The 14,600-nt window shown below is 38.1% G+C and overlaps 1 protein-coding gene and 1 long non-coding RNA gene across 5 annotated transcripts in view; one reads left to right on the top strand and one right to left on the bottom strand.

Annotated features, from left to right (window-relative positions):
- The window catches only part of LOC134226160 (ras-related protein Rap-2a), a 486,525-nt gene that overhangs the window by 463,619 nt on the left and 8,306 nt on the right, over positions 1-14,600 (bottom strand). The gene's annotated exons all lie outside the window — the stretch shown is intronic.
- LOC134223299 (uncharacterized) lies at positions 1,329-2,108 on the top strand. Its single transcript, XR_009982516.1, has 3 exons — positions 1,329-1,412; positions 1,830-1,942; positions 2,018-2,108. It is a non-coding gene; the product is annotated as an uncharacterized LOC134223299 (long non-coding RNA).

Below are 14,600 nucleotides of genomic sequence, written 5' to 3'. Positions count from 1 at the left end.
ACTGCATGGTAGGATGAATGGTATGGTAAAATTAAATGTCAATCATTCTCCACCCTGCCAACAGAAGCTTGCATAATCTTTTCTTTTTTTCTGGTTGATTTGATTAATTCGACAAACCGCAGTAATTATTTGATCAAATAAATCTGGCAACGATGAAATGATGATTCTTTTCTTGTAATGCATAAAGTTGTTTGCGTGTCGACTAGCATATTCGATGTATTGTTTTGATATTTCTAAGTTGCTTTGCCGAGATTTTGAGCGCACTATTTCACCTAATGCGGTAGTGAATTTGGGTGTTCCGAATTTTGCAACATTCACAATACGGCCACCAAATTTGTTTCTCACTTCAAATTTTTTAAAGCAGTTTTCGTTGGTTTTTCGACATTAAGTGAAGAAATTGGTGTTCAACATCAAAGAAAAAAGTGAAAGTTAGGTAGTGAATTATGTTTACTTGTGATAAAATCAAGAAAACGGTGAGATAAGAACAAGTGAAAAACTGAGTGCATGTGTATGGGTGTGTTTCGATCGTTCGGAGTTGGTGTGTGTACAATTAATATACGAAAATTTGTCTAGAAAAAAGCAGTTTTAGGCGCTTTTCGGTCAGTTAATTAATAATTAATTAGCTAGGTGAGTGAAAAATTCATATGAAAATACCATGAATATACGTTGGCAGAGGTAAGTTGGTGAATAGCAGTGAAATATTGAATTTTGGCTAAAATTGCATTAGTATTGGTGCGAATGAGAACGAAATCATCTTCATCATCAAATTGATTACGGTTTATAGAGCCTTAATATTGCTCATCCAAAAACTAAACAATTTTTAAAAGTATTCGGTTTGGATGATCTGGAAATCCGTCTAAAGGTAGCCTCACACCTCGGGAATTTGATCCTCGGATTTTTTCCCCATATGCATTTTTGCATATGCGATGTTTTCGGGATTTGGACACGGAAAATCAAAATCCCAGCACCCTTTAAAATACACGGGGACCAAATTCCGGCGGAAAATTTTTCCGAGGTGTAAGGCAGCCTTAATGTTATTGAATTAATATAATTTTGGAATATTTCATGGATTTATTATATTGATGAAATAACAATTGAAAACAATAAAATTACAATAGTTTTATTTGTTAAATAAATAAAAATTTTATACCGGTTCTCAAGTATATATTTTCATATTGCAGGTCTAGAAATGTTTTGCAATAAAAATTTGATTTCAAAAAAATAAAAGGGAACAAAAACTTTTGCTTATAATTTTACTCGGAGAATGGCTGGATTCATTTGAGCGTGTACAGTTTTGTTTATAATATAGTGAAGAGATGAAAATAATGAAACTGTATGGTGCAGAAAGTGTTTTTTTCATTACAGTTTCTGCTGCTGGGAAAGCGGTAGATCACTATGGCTTCTGTACCGTGGTGAGTATCTAAAGTTTTGAAGCGCGTTAGAGCATCATTACTGGGCGCGAGTATTTTGATCACTCTCACTGTACTATCATTATTTTCACTATTTTCGGTATTTTTGGTTATCATTTCGGTAGCTGCATTCCGTATCGGTGACGTTCGACGTTTGATAGTTCATCAAATAGTAGCGCTGTTATTTGGTCAAAATGGTCACCTGTCAGCTGCGCTACTGTTTTAGCAGCGCGTTTAGTAGCGACCGGTAAAGTGTCAAGTAATGATACTGCGCTGACAAACGGTTTATACTCACCACCGGTGATCGTAATCTTATACTACAAAAGTTCATGGTTCATCCCGAACAAAAAATAAATGAAAATTTTATCATCATAATACCTGATGACATGCCTGGTAACATGTATCCTTGTTCCTTTACAGAAATGAAGCTTATGATAAATAAAATACTGCTGCTTGCTGGTCACTGATTGAAGATCGTTCAGTGGCTACCATTGGCCAATCTCACCAACGGGATATAATAAGAACTGATGCAGGTAATTTTTTCTTTTCCTCTCGACGTATTTTTTGTAGTAAAACTGACATTCTTTTATAATTTACATTTTTCACAGGTTTATATCTATATGTATTGTCTATTCGGAAATAAAGGCAACCCACTTAACTTTGGAAGTAGTGCGCTGGATTCGTCTAAAGATATGCTAAACAACCGGAGGAAAATAAAATAATTTGTAAAACAATTAATTGTATTGTATTTTTATTGTAATATTGGAGTATAATATATTCTAAATCCTGTTGTATTTCTATTGTAAAGCAATAGAAACAGTAATTGAAAACATTTAAAACACAATGTTTTCTATTGTTTTGTCGCTCGAAATCATCCCATTGAAGAACCGTAAAATCAATTGTTTTGCTCCGAATTTTGCATGGAAAATTTTCGATTTTTTTATTGTAAAGATACATAACAACCCCCCTTTTTAATTGTAAAAGTCCTATTTACCATTCATTTTATCGTGGAAAACCATTATTTCTCATGTGATTTTATTGCCAAAATTCCATTATATTCAATGGTATAAATTATGTTTTAAATGGTGTTGTAACAATAAAATTTATGATATTTTAATGATATTTTTTATCCGGGTTGACTGTTGATCGGAAAGTTGGAAGTGGAACAAACCGAAAAGTATGATCACGAAAAATGGACAAGAAGGTGGTAGCCATTATTGAAAAAAATCACAACCCTTCGGTACGAAATATGGCTCGAAAAGTTGGAAGGTCAAAATCATATGTACAAAAAGTGAAGCAGAGGCATGGAATGAAGGCATACAAAGTGAAAAAGGTTCCCAACCGTGATGACGAACAAAATACCTCTGCAAAAAGTCGTGCTAGGGAGCTTTATAGCCAGTTGTTGCAAAAATTTTCTTGTGGCATAATGGATGACGAAACATATGTGCTAGAGGACTTTAAACAGCTTCCGGGTTTGGCTTTTTATATCGCAATGCAAAAGAACGCCGTTGCCGAGCACTTTCGGACAAAAAAGTTGTCCAAATTTCCCAAAAAGTATTTGGTTTGGCAGGCCATATGTAGCTGTGGACGAAAATCTAAAAGTTTCGTTTCTTCCGGCACTATAAACAAGGACGTGTACCAAGAACAGTGTCTGAAAAAGCGGTTGTAACCATTCATCAGAAGCCATGACTCTCCAGCTTTGTTTTTGACCTGATTTGGCCTCTTGTCATATGCTAAATCCGTCCTGGAATGGTATAAGGCACAAGAGGTCAACTTTGTGCCAAGAACAGCCAACCCACCAAACTGTCCAGAACCTCGCCCCATTGAGAAATACTGGGCTTTAGTTAAGCGAAAACTCTTTGAAACTAAGAAGAAAGCAAATGATATTGATCATTTTAGGCGACGATGGAGACCGCTAGCGTGTCTGAGGATACTGTACGGAACCTCATGGCTGGTGTACCACAGAAAGTTTGAAAATTTTACAGTAAGAAGGATTGACATCTCAAACAAATGGTTTTAGATATAACTCTATTATACTGAAATAAACAATTGATCTTGTTGAATTATGTGTAATTTTTTCTGCTGTCCTTATTTTAGTGTCCAAAATTTAACGCATAAAATTAACGCATTTTAAATTTTGTATCACAAAGAGAATGTACCATATTTGAAACAGGCTGACTGATCTTCGGTTACGTGTGTAGACTCAAAGGCCTTAACAAGGGATTTCTTGGATGACTGAGAACATATACTGTGAACGCATTTAATTATTTTTATCACTAAGAGCATGTAGCACACTTGACACAGACTGGCTGACCATTGATAACGTGTGTAGACCCAAAGGCCTTAACTTCATAGAATTCTTGAATGTCCAAAAACATATACTGTGAACGCTTTTTCATCTTAGTATCACTAAGAGTATGTAGGTACCACATTTAAAACAGACTGTCTGACCTTTGGTTACGCGCGTAGATCAAAAGGCCTTAACTCCAGGGTTTACTTGAATAATCTAAACATATTCTGTAAACGCATTCATTTGCATCACTGGAGCCAGTTGAATGAGAATAAAACCCTCGCCGCCTCTTGGAAGAAGTACTCATTATACTGAGCCAGCGCTTTGTAGTTCTGAACATCCTGAACAACTTTGCCGAATACAACTTGAGTGTAGGTAGATACAAAGGATTTCAAGCTAGAGCAATATTTCACTAATATAGAAATATTGCAAGCACACTAGAGCCACCTATTTGTAAAATTCCTAATAACATCTCCCATCTCAAGGCAGTCCATTCTCTTCAGACGATCTTTGCTAAAGATATCATCTCAACAAATTCCAAAGCTATCTGGAAGAACCCTCCATACACTGCGTGGATAGCAACATGCGGCCATGGTCCGTGCCGTGCTGAATGAAGACAACTTTCATGTACTGCACTCCGGCCGTAGTCTGAAAGTCACGGAGGGAATTTGAACATAACAACCAACCCCCCCAAAAGACAACATTTTTAAAAGAACGTTTTTTTGAACCCACTAAAATTAAAAAAAAAATCGGCTGCACCGCTGATTTGAACTTTTAGTACATACATTGATCATTTTTATTCGAGATCCTAGAGTAACATTGAAATTGTTCCATCAAATGCAATTCAGAAAAAAACCCAGACCAATTTTCTGGCTACGCCACTGGTATGAATAAATGGAATAGAGTATAGGGCGAGGTATGGGGCACTGCACGGAAACATCTCTTTCTGTTTTTCATTGCTCCTAAATTTTGACGTTTACTGGCCTTGTTGTTTTCTTGGTTTAATACAAAGTGATAACTTAATGTATTATCGAACCGGATAACAAAAAGTGTTATCTACATGATATCACAGATAACTGAAACAGATATCATTGAGATATCCAGGGAACAAATTTATGTTGTCATTTTTGTTATGTTGGCTGTTAATTCAACCAACATGATAAACAATCCGGTTATCAATGTTTTGATAACCAAATAACAAGATTCATTATCAATCAGTTATTCTCCTTTGCTCGGGATGTTCATAGTACTCCAAAAAGATCTCGACCTCAGTATCTACTAGATCAGTGGCTCTCAACCTTTTTCTTGAGTGGTACCTCTTCAGATCTTTGCATTGCTTGAGGTACCCCTTGTGTTTTTTATGACAATCATTGGCGTAAATAAGGGGGGGCTGGGGGGTCCTGGCCCCCTCCAGACCTGCTTGTGCCCCCCCCCCCAGAAAATTTTGAAAAGTAATTCCAACTTAGTCAGTTTTTATTTCATTTACATATTTCCTACATATTTCTTAATTTTGATTATGAATTCTATAAACATATATTAGTTGGGTTATCACATCTATGACCATTTGTTCAGCAAAGCATCGAAATATTTAAGTTGGACCCCCGGGAACATTTTCTCGATTTTTAAGCTGAAATCAATGCCGCTTCTAATTCAGTTGCTAGCTTAAAACAATAAATTTGTTCTGCATCTGTTTGACTAGTATCCTGGTCGCAGAAACATAAAAACATAATTGTATTAAGCAGTGGCGTAGCCAGAAAATTGGTCTGGGGGGGGGGGGGGTTTCTGAACATTTTTTTCCCCTAAAAAAAATTTTCTTCTGAAAATTTCGTCTCTTGGGGGGGGGGGGGGGGTTATGTCACTTTAGGATTCCAAATTTGTGTTCATCGGTACTTAACTATTTCAGCACATAGCACACATTTTGGAATTGCATGAATACTTATATTGATTATGACAAAATTTCGAGGAATTTATTCCACATCTAAAGAGTTTCAAAAATTTTAAGTTTCAAAAAAAATCGAGATCTTTATGCATTAAGTAATTACGGAAATGCTTGAAAACTTTCAGAAATATACTCATATCGAATTTCATTTATAGATAATTCGAAGAAGATTCTTGAATCTTAGATTATACACTTATCCACATTTAGTAACATGGAGAAGACAAGCTGACACAGACACAGCGTTTTGAAGCAATCACAGCATCATTGAAAATCAATTGTATTATTCGCGATTTTTTTTAATGTTAGTTCTAGGACGAATGAGCGATAAACTTAGTCAAACAATTTCTGTTGCAATCCATGCGCACAGTGCTTTAAATCGCCTTTGAAAATTACATCCCACCAGCTGGTGCCATGCCCCCCTAGACCGAGACTCTAGTTACGCCTATGATGACAATTGAACTAAAGGTTCATATTTCAAAACAAAAAATCATCGGGTTACCGACGAACACGTTTTCAATGGAAAATAAAAATGTTTGACATTTAAAAAAAAATCTATTGTTTCTACAATAACAACATTGGCCAGTACTGTGATATTAATATTTATAGTGTTTCGTAATAATGTACCAACATAAAACAGTTCAGACGAAATCTTAGACAAATAATTACCCACTGAGAAAAATGCAATCCCTGTGTTGAAACGTTCGATAAGAGTTAAAGTCGATCAAGCATCAATAGACCATGGTGAAATCGGTTGGGTTCAATTCCCGAACTTATTAGGAAGTTTTTTTTATTTTCCTAGACATAAGAGTTTCAATTCAACGAGTTAGTCTCAAGATATATATTATATATATATATTAGGGTGGTTCAAAAAATCTTACTAATTATTGGGGCGGTTAATCAACATGCGATTTTCGTTGGGTGAAAGCTGTTGAGTATTCCTTTTAGCTATGTAGGTTTTCTTTTAACCTGCGCTTAATGGGGAAGCGTCATTAACAGTATAATGAAAAAATAAATTTCTCCATACTAATTTGCATGCAAACTTGAAACGGCTTGTGCTAAATCAGTTTTAATCCAAATGAGCTCAAATTTTCAGAGGACACTCAGAACATGGTGAAGAATCAGATGAGCACTGTGGAGCAAAATCGATTTTTTGAACCACCCTAATATATATGCATGCAAAAATAATAGATTGGCTTCAAAAAATCGCAGTTAATAATTATAGAAGCGCCTGATAAACACTGAGCTGCTATCTGGAAATGCCTTAATATGAATAAAAAATAAAAATAAACGTTCAAAATTCTTGGAAATTTTTGAAATTATTATTATATTAGTATCAGACAATATTTATAGAATATGGGATTCTGAGTGAAACTTTGGAATTCTGTACGAAATTCCAGGAATTAAAAAAATATTACTAGATATACATTTCTTACACATTTTTTCTGACATTTTTTTTGTACTCCAATATATGATAAAAGTGTTGATTTTTGATGGATCTTTCAAAAATCAAATTACTTGGGCTTTTAATTGAAAAACTAAGATTTTAATAGTGCGTCGTGCATCTTGAACCTTCCATAACGGAAATATGAATTGAATGTGACTGGATTTAAGAGAAGTCCCGGATTGGGCTAGCCATTTTCATGCCTAGAGTAATCAAGTATGTAGGTAATTCGACTGTTGCAGCCCGATATTGCAGAAATCTGATACTGAAGCTGTGAAATAATAGTTTCAAATGGTTTGAAAATGTCGCTGTTCTGGTGGTTGAGTGGTATTGTCGGCGTAGCACCAACTTAGAATTCGGAAGTCGGGACTTCCGAACCGAACTGTCTTCCGAAGTTTTATCTGTCAAACTAATTGATGCGTTGTTTAGCGCATCTTTAGGTGAATCCAGCACACTACTTCCGAAGTAGGGCAATTTGCCTGTAACTGGAGAAAAATCCATCTTCGGTATAAAAAGCGTTCTAACTTTGTTCCGGATAGACAATATGTATGCCTGCTTCTCATACGAGTGTGCCTGGGCTCAATCTCAGTCTCCGCTGTTGGTCATTTTAGAGACGAAAAACGTTAGATCATGCCTTCTTGTGAATAGAAATGGACCACAATCATAGACTTTTTACCCCGGGTGTCTATTGTGCGGTACACTAATTACGTAAATATTTTTTCGGTTTTTATTTTCAAGTATCATCTGCGCTCTACTTATTAGTATAAAGTGTCAAGATACCGTCGTGCGAAACCTCTTTTGACTCCGGGGGCTAATTTGGATTCTTGATTTTCAAAAAAAAGGTCTAGTAAAAAATAAAAATTTGAAACAGAAAGTTACCATCCAACTATCAACAACACACCCGAATGGTAATAATGACAATTTGATAGTAACTCTTGTTTCAAAATTTCCAAAGTAACCCCCGATTTTTCAAAAGAAGCCCCACATGACGGTACTTGTTATGTGCAACTGTACATAATAACTACTATGTTAAGTTAAGATTGATTCTAAAATTCAACTGAAGTAGCTCACCGCATGGACATGAATCCCACTTTGTTTATGCAAAGAAGGGTGCTTAATGTATTGATGCCCAACGTAGCGCACCCATTGATGTGCTCAACGTTAAGTTAACGGAAAATGTTGAAAAAAAAACTGTCGTTAAGCGTATTCGAAAAACATTAGTATTCTTTGCAATTTTGCCATTGCGCACCTTACTATAATCCAATGTTATGCGCCAACCGATGCTGCCGATCTGCAAGACAAAGAGAACTTTTACAGTCAACTCAATGCCGTCGTAGATAGAATTCCGAAGGGTGATATCAAGATCTGTTTGGGCGACTTCAATGCGAAGATCGGATCCGACAACTCGAACCATGAGCGCATTATGGGACGCCATGGTCTCGGAGAAATGAGCGAAAACGGAGAGCTGTTCGCAGAATTTTGTGGTAATAACGACATGGTGATCGGGGGATCGCTCTTTTCTCATCGACTGGTTCACAAGGTCACGTGGGTCTCCCGTGACGGCTTTACAGAAAATCAAATCGACCACATCTGCATCAGCCGAAAATGGAAACGGAGCCTTCTTGATGTACGGAATAAACGTAGTGCCGATATCGCGTCTGATCATCACCTCCTCATCGGCGAAATACGCCTGCGCATTGCGCGGATTCGTCGGCAGGAGGACAGAGTTGGACGACGATTCAACACACGCCGACTGGAAGATGCCACGGTGAAACGGTCCTTCGTTGAAGAACTGGAGACGCGTGCTGCAGATATTCCGGAAGGTGGCAGCGTGGAAGACCAATGGACCGCCATCAAGAATGCCTTCATCGCCACCAGCGAGAACAATCTGGGCGAACTACGCACCCAGAGAAAACAATGGATCACCGATGAGACCTGGAGAAAGATAGAGGAGCGAAGAGAAGCCAAAGCCGCGATAGAGCGATCAAAAACCAGAGGAGCCAAAGTTCTAGCCCGCCAACGATACGCGGCTCTTGAGAAGGAAGTAAAACGCTCATGTCGACGGGACAAGCGAGCGTGGGCAGAGATGAATGCAACGATGCCTGTGAAAGACGCGAATGATCAGTTATTGACCGACCCAACTGACCAGCTGAAACGCTGGTTCGAGCACTTCGAACAACTTTTTCAAGTGCCAGCCAGGCCATCACCACCTCGGCATGGTCTGCCTAGGATCCGACGTATAACACGCGTCAATACCGAAGCTCCATCACTGCTAGAGATTCAAACAGCCATCCAAAGCATGAAATCGAATAAAGCCCCAGGGGTCGACCGCATATCAGCCGAGATGCTCAAAGCTGACCCCATGACATCCGCTCAACTACTGCATCGTTTATTTCATAATATCTGGGACACCGCAACTTTCCCGGTCGACTGGATGCAAGGTATCTTAGTAAAGGTGCCCAAAAAGGGTGACCTGACTGTATGCGATAACTGGCGAGGCATTATGTTGCTGTGTACCGTTCTCAAAGTTCTGTGCAAAATTATCCTAGCCCGGATTCAGGAGAAGATCGATGCGACTCTCCGGCGGCAGCAGGCCGGATTCCGTGCCGGAAGATCCTGTGTGGACCATATTGTCACGCTCCGCATCATTCTGGAGCAGGTCAACGAATTCCAAGAGTCCCTTTACTTGGTATTCATTGACTACGAAACTTTCGACCGTCTCAATCACGAGAATATGTGGGGCGCCCTGAGACGCAAGGGAGTTCCTGAGGAAAATCATCGGCCTCATCGAAGCACAGTACGTGGCCTTTTCGTTTAGATTGCTGCAGAATGCGGTCCTGCTCGTTCCTATCCGGGTCGTATCTGGTGTGAAACGGGATGTATCCTATCACCGTTACTGTTCCTCATCGTAATCGATGAGATTCTGGTAGGTGCGATTGACCGTGAACCAAACCGCGGGCTGTTATGGCAGCCTATAACCATGGAGCATCTAAACGACTTCGAATTGGCTGATGACGTTGCACTCCTCGCACAACGGCGCTCTGATATGCAGAGTAAGCTCAACGACCTTGCCGAGCGCTCCTCTTCGGCAGGTTTAGTCATCAACGTCAACAAAACCAAATCGTTGGATGTAAACACGGCGACTCCTTCTAGTTTCACAGTAGCCGGGCAACCAGTGGAGAATGTTGAAAGCTTCCAATATCTTGGTAGCCAAATGGCGTCGGACGGCGGTACCAAGATCGACATAGGCGCACGGATCAAGAAAGCAAGGGCTGCCTTTGCGAGTTTAAGAAATATCTGGAAAAACAGGCAGATAAGTGAACGCACCAAAATACGAGGCCGATAGCAACAGAAATTCGGGATCGGAAGTGGGGCTGGGTTGGCCACACTCTACGTAGGGGCGGAAACGAAATCTGTAAACAAGCATTAGACTGGAACCCAGCGGGACATCGCAGCAGAGGCAGACCCAGAGGCTCATGGCGGCGAAGCCTCAATAAAGAAATAAAAGAAGTCGACCGAAATCTGACTTGGCAACAGGTTAAAGCGATAGCCGGGCAACGCTCAGGATGGAGATCTTTCAAGTCGGCCCTTTGCACCACCGGAGGTGTACAGGATCCGTAAGTAAGTAAGCATTTTTGTTTCAGATATCCCCAGAGATCAGCAAAGGTATTCCCAGGGGTACATGTACCCCATGGGGCCCTCATTAGCCGTGCGGTAAGACGCGCGGCTACAAAGCAAGACCATGCGGAGGGTGGCTGGATTCGATTCCCGGTGCCGGTCTAGGCAATTTTCGGATTGGAAATTGTCTCGACTTCCCTGGGCATAAAAGTATCATCGTGTTAGCCTCATGATATACGAATGCAAAAATGGTAACCTGGCTTAGAAACCTCGCAGTTAATAACTGTGGAAGTGCTCAATGAACACTAAGCTGCAAGGCGGCTCTGTCCCAGTTAGACCTGTGCGCCGCCGCGCCACGCCGCCGCCGCCGATACTTATTGACGTACGCCGACGCCGGTCAAGGTGTCGGCGGCGCGCCATACGCCGGTTGGCTCGACGCCGCCGAATTTCGAATTTCACGCCGATGATTGGCCAACTTAGCTTCTGAAGCTGGAACACGATGGGGCACGTGACCCACCAAATTGAACATTTCCTTTACTCTCCTTGTACTTAAATAGCCAAAATTGTTCTAAAAATAACGGTTTTGATTTATTTTGATAAACAATTCCCAAAGAAATTTCTTGGTTTCCCTGAAATAATTTCCGAAGCAAATCCTGGAGGAAGTTCTGAAGGAATATTTGAAGAAAATTCTTAGAGTCTTGGGGAATTTTGGAATTTATCTCCGTGTGGAAGATTTTCTGAAGGAATTCCTGGAGAAAATTCCGAAGAAATTCTTGGAGGAATGTCCAAAGAAATTCTTTAAGAAATTTAAGCATGTCGGTAATTCCTTTAGAAGTTCCTTTGAAAATTGCTCATTGTCAGAATTAATCGTAGGAGAGTTTTTTTTAAGAATCTTGGTTTAAGAAAATTGGTTTCATTTGTGGAGGTTTTTTGAAGGAATTCCTGGAGAAATTCCCGATCGAATTCCTGACGGAATTTTTGTAGGTGTACCAGAATGAGTTTCTTGGTGACTTACCGAATAAATTTCCTAAAGAATTATTAAAGGTATTTACGAAAAAAAATATGTAGAAATTTTCGAAGGAGCTCCTGCAGTAAGTTCCCAAGGAATTCGTGAGAATATTCGAATATTTGCAATCTCAGGCGTGGTAGCGAGTCACTTTTTAGTGACTTGGTCACTTTTTTGTGCAAGTCGCTAAAAAGTCTCAACTATTTTGAAACTTTTGGCTAATTTTAATTTTGGCCAATTCCTAGAGCTCATGGCGGAAATTGAATGACGGATCGGAAAAAATGACCACATAACGTCTTTTGGTCTGAAAGTTACTCTTAACTTCTTCGTGACTTAATATTCGCTTTGAAACTTGGCCAACCGTTTAACTTGGTGTTCTTAAAGGATTTTCGACAATAATGTATTATGTCATAGTTTATAACAACTTTGATAGTGTTTATGATGATGGAAGCAGAATGCGCACAGGGATTTGTTGATTTTATAAGTTTTTTCAAAAACTATTAAATTTCATTTCGTATCAATTGAACTGTTTACGTTCAGATTAATATTTTCAATTTTTGATATACTTTCCAGTGTTTCGAGGAAACCGAAAGTGAGCAAGGGGTTGGTCGAAAGGTCATTAATGCATTCCTTAAGCAAACATGCATGCTTTCCATTTTTTGTAACAAGTAAATATATCAATTTTGTAACATAAAATGAATCGAAATATTAAAATCTGAATCTGTGTTTGATAATGTAATGGGGTTTGAGGCGGTTTATTGATTACGTATCAATACTTGTCAATTTTTAAAAGTATCATTATATTATAAAAAAGTTTTGTTCTTGCTTGCTTTTTTCTTTTGCATAACAATGCATAACATAAACGATTTTAGTTTCAATATATTTGGCCATGAAAAAAAAGTCTTTAGCGATAAAATATAAATGCTTGATAAGATTTTTTAACATTCCCATTTTTTCATTGATTCATTGAATTTGCCTGAAGTAATAAAGCTCATGAGTTTCCTTAATATTTTTTTAAACCCTTAATTGAGGGTCAAACTCAAAGGGGTTAAGTGACAAAATCTGTTAAGTTTTCAATATTTTTTTGTACAAATCGTATGAAGATTTTAAAAATAGCTAATATACTGGAAATTTTTATTTTTTTTACAAAAGCAAAGTTCTAAAACCAAAGCATTTTTTGCTATAGTCAATTCAAAGTTGACCAAAATGTCACTTACATCCTTTTGCTTCTAACCCACTCAATTGTTTACCCAGTTAACTAACACGTTTCGTACAATGGAGTCGTTTTTTACGCAGGTGATTGGTATTTCTCGTAAACTTTGTAAACTTTTTTTTTTTTTTTTTGTGTCTTTATTAAAGAGACTTTCAGCCCGAGGCTGGCTCGTCTCCGGGAAAACTTGTAAACTTATGTGGAATTTAACCCGCGTAAAAACTTGTCTGGCAAAGCTTGTAGGAAACATGCGCGGGTAGTTCTATTTTATCGGAATTGCTTAATTTTCCTCGGACACTTTCTTATAATGCTTACTAGTAAGTTGTCCATTTATGTTCGTAAAATTCATGATTTCATAATGTAGATTTACTGCTTCTCTACTTCATCCCATAGCTCCTATGTTCATCCCAAGAAAAACAAAGCAATAAAAATGAATTCAATTTGTTTCTTATTCTTGTAATTTTTTAAACAGTGATACATGTTACATGTTTGTGAAAAGTTACAATAAAGAATGTGCTGTATTTGTTTGTTTCGCGATGAGATGAATATATGTTTAGTGAAATATAAAAAAGGAACAGTTCCCTTTATGAATATACTTTAAAATGGAATGCATTTTTACATCTTTTATAAATTGTTTATGAGGTTTCATCACCGCGAGAAACTTGTTGATTGATTTTCATTGGCTTTTATCGGTGAGATCGAACTACCTAAGCTCAAAGTGGAAGGGAGCATGTTTGTAAAGCACGATGAAGCACAGAATTGAAAGTTATCGCAAGCGAGCGACAAGTATGAAATTGAATAGAAGTTGAAACGTAAGCAGAGGGCCATTGAAGAACAACACGAAATTGAAATCGCTGTTATTTTACCTAACGTCCGCAGGAACAGCTTGGCTGATAGTGTGAACTATCTTTCCACCAGGGAGCTTAGGTTCGATCTCACCGATAAAAGCCAATGAAAATCAATCAACACATCTTTTATAAAGAAAGTTAGTTTCTAAAATTATTTATAACGTTGCTATATTTTCCATAACAACAGAGATTCCGACCGCAGACTTATAAACTTGATGAGTCGAAATAATTCTATGCCCTATAAGTACCATTGCCACATAAAAGTCAACTGAAAGTGACTATTTGGTCACTCTTGCTGGAACTGAAAGTCACTATTTGTTCCCTTTTGTCGTCAGCATTGGTCACTAAAGTCACCATTTTGAACGACATTGGTCGCTACCAGCCCTGCAATCTCGATATTTTGGGAGTTTTTCTTGGCATGTAATTTTGATTCTAGAGTCAAAACTGAATTTGTTTCACTACTGTCCGGGTTTTTTTTTAAGAAATTCCAGGAGAAATATAGGAAATTCTCTGTAAATTCCAATAGCTGTTTGGAAAATCTATTTTAAATTCCTTCGTAAATTACTTTCTTCGTAAATTCCTAAAAATCCATTTTAAATTCCTTCGTAAATTACTTTCAGAATTCCTTCGAATATTCCTTCAGAAACTCATTTTAAAATTCTGTTAGAAAATCGGTTCAGGTTCTTTTTCGGTTATTCCTTCGACAATTTCTTCGAAAATCACTTTAGAAAAGCCACCAACAATTAATTTGGAGATTTATCCAGGGATTCCTTCAGAAACCCCTCCGGAAAGGCATTTGTAATATTTTCAGAAATTCTTTTGGAACTTTCTCCAGGAAG

Source organism: Armigeres subalbatus, chromosome 3, assembly GCF_024139115.2.
Source record: "Armigeres subalbatus isolate Guangzhou_Male chromosome 3, GZ_Asu_2, whole genome shotgun sequence".
Taxonomy (NCBI): Eukaryota; Metazoa; Arthropoda; class Insecta; order Diptera; family Culicidae; genus Armigeres; species Armigeres subalbatus.
The sequence above is the reverse complement of the archived record's forward strand: the minus strand, read 5'-3'. Positions and strand labels throughout refer to the sequence as shown.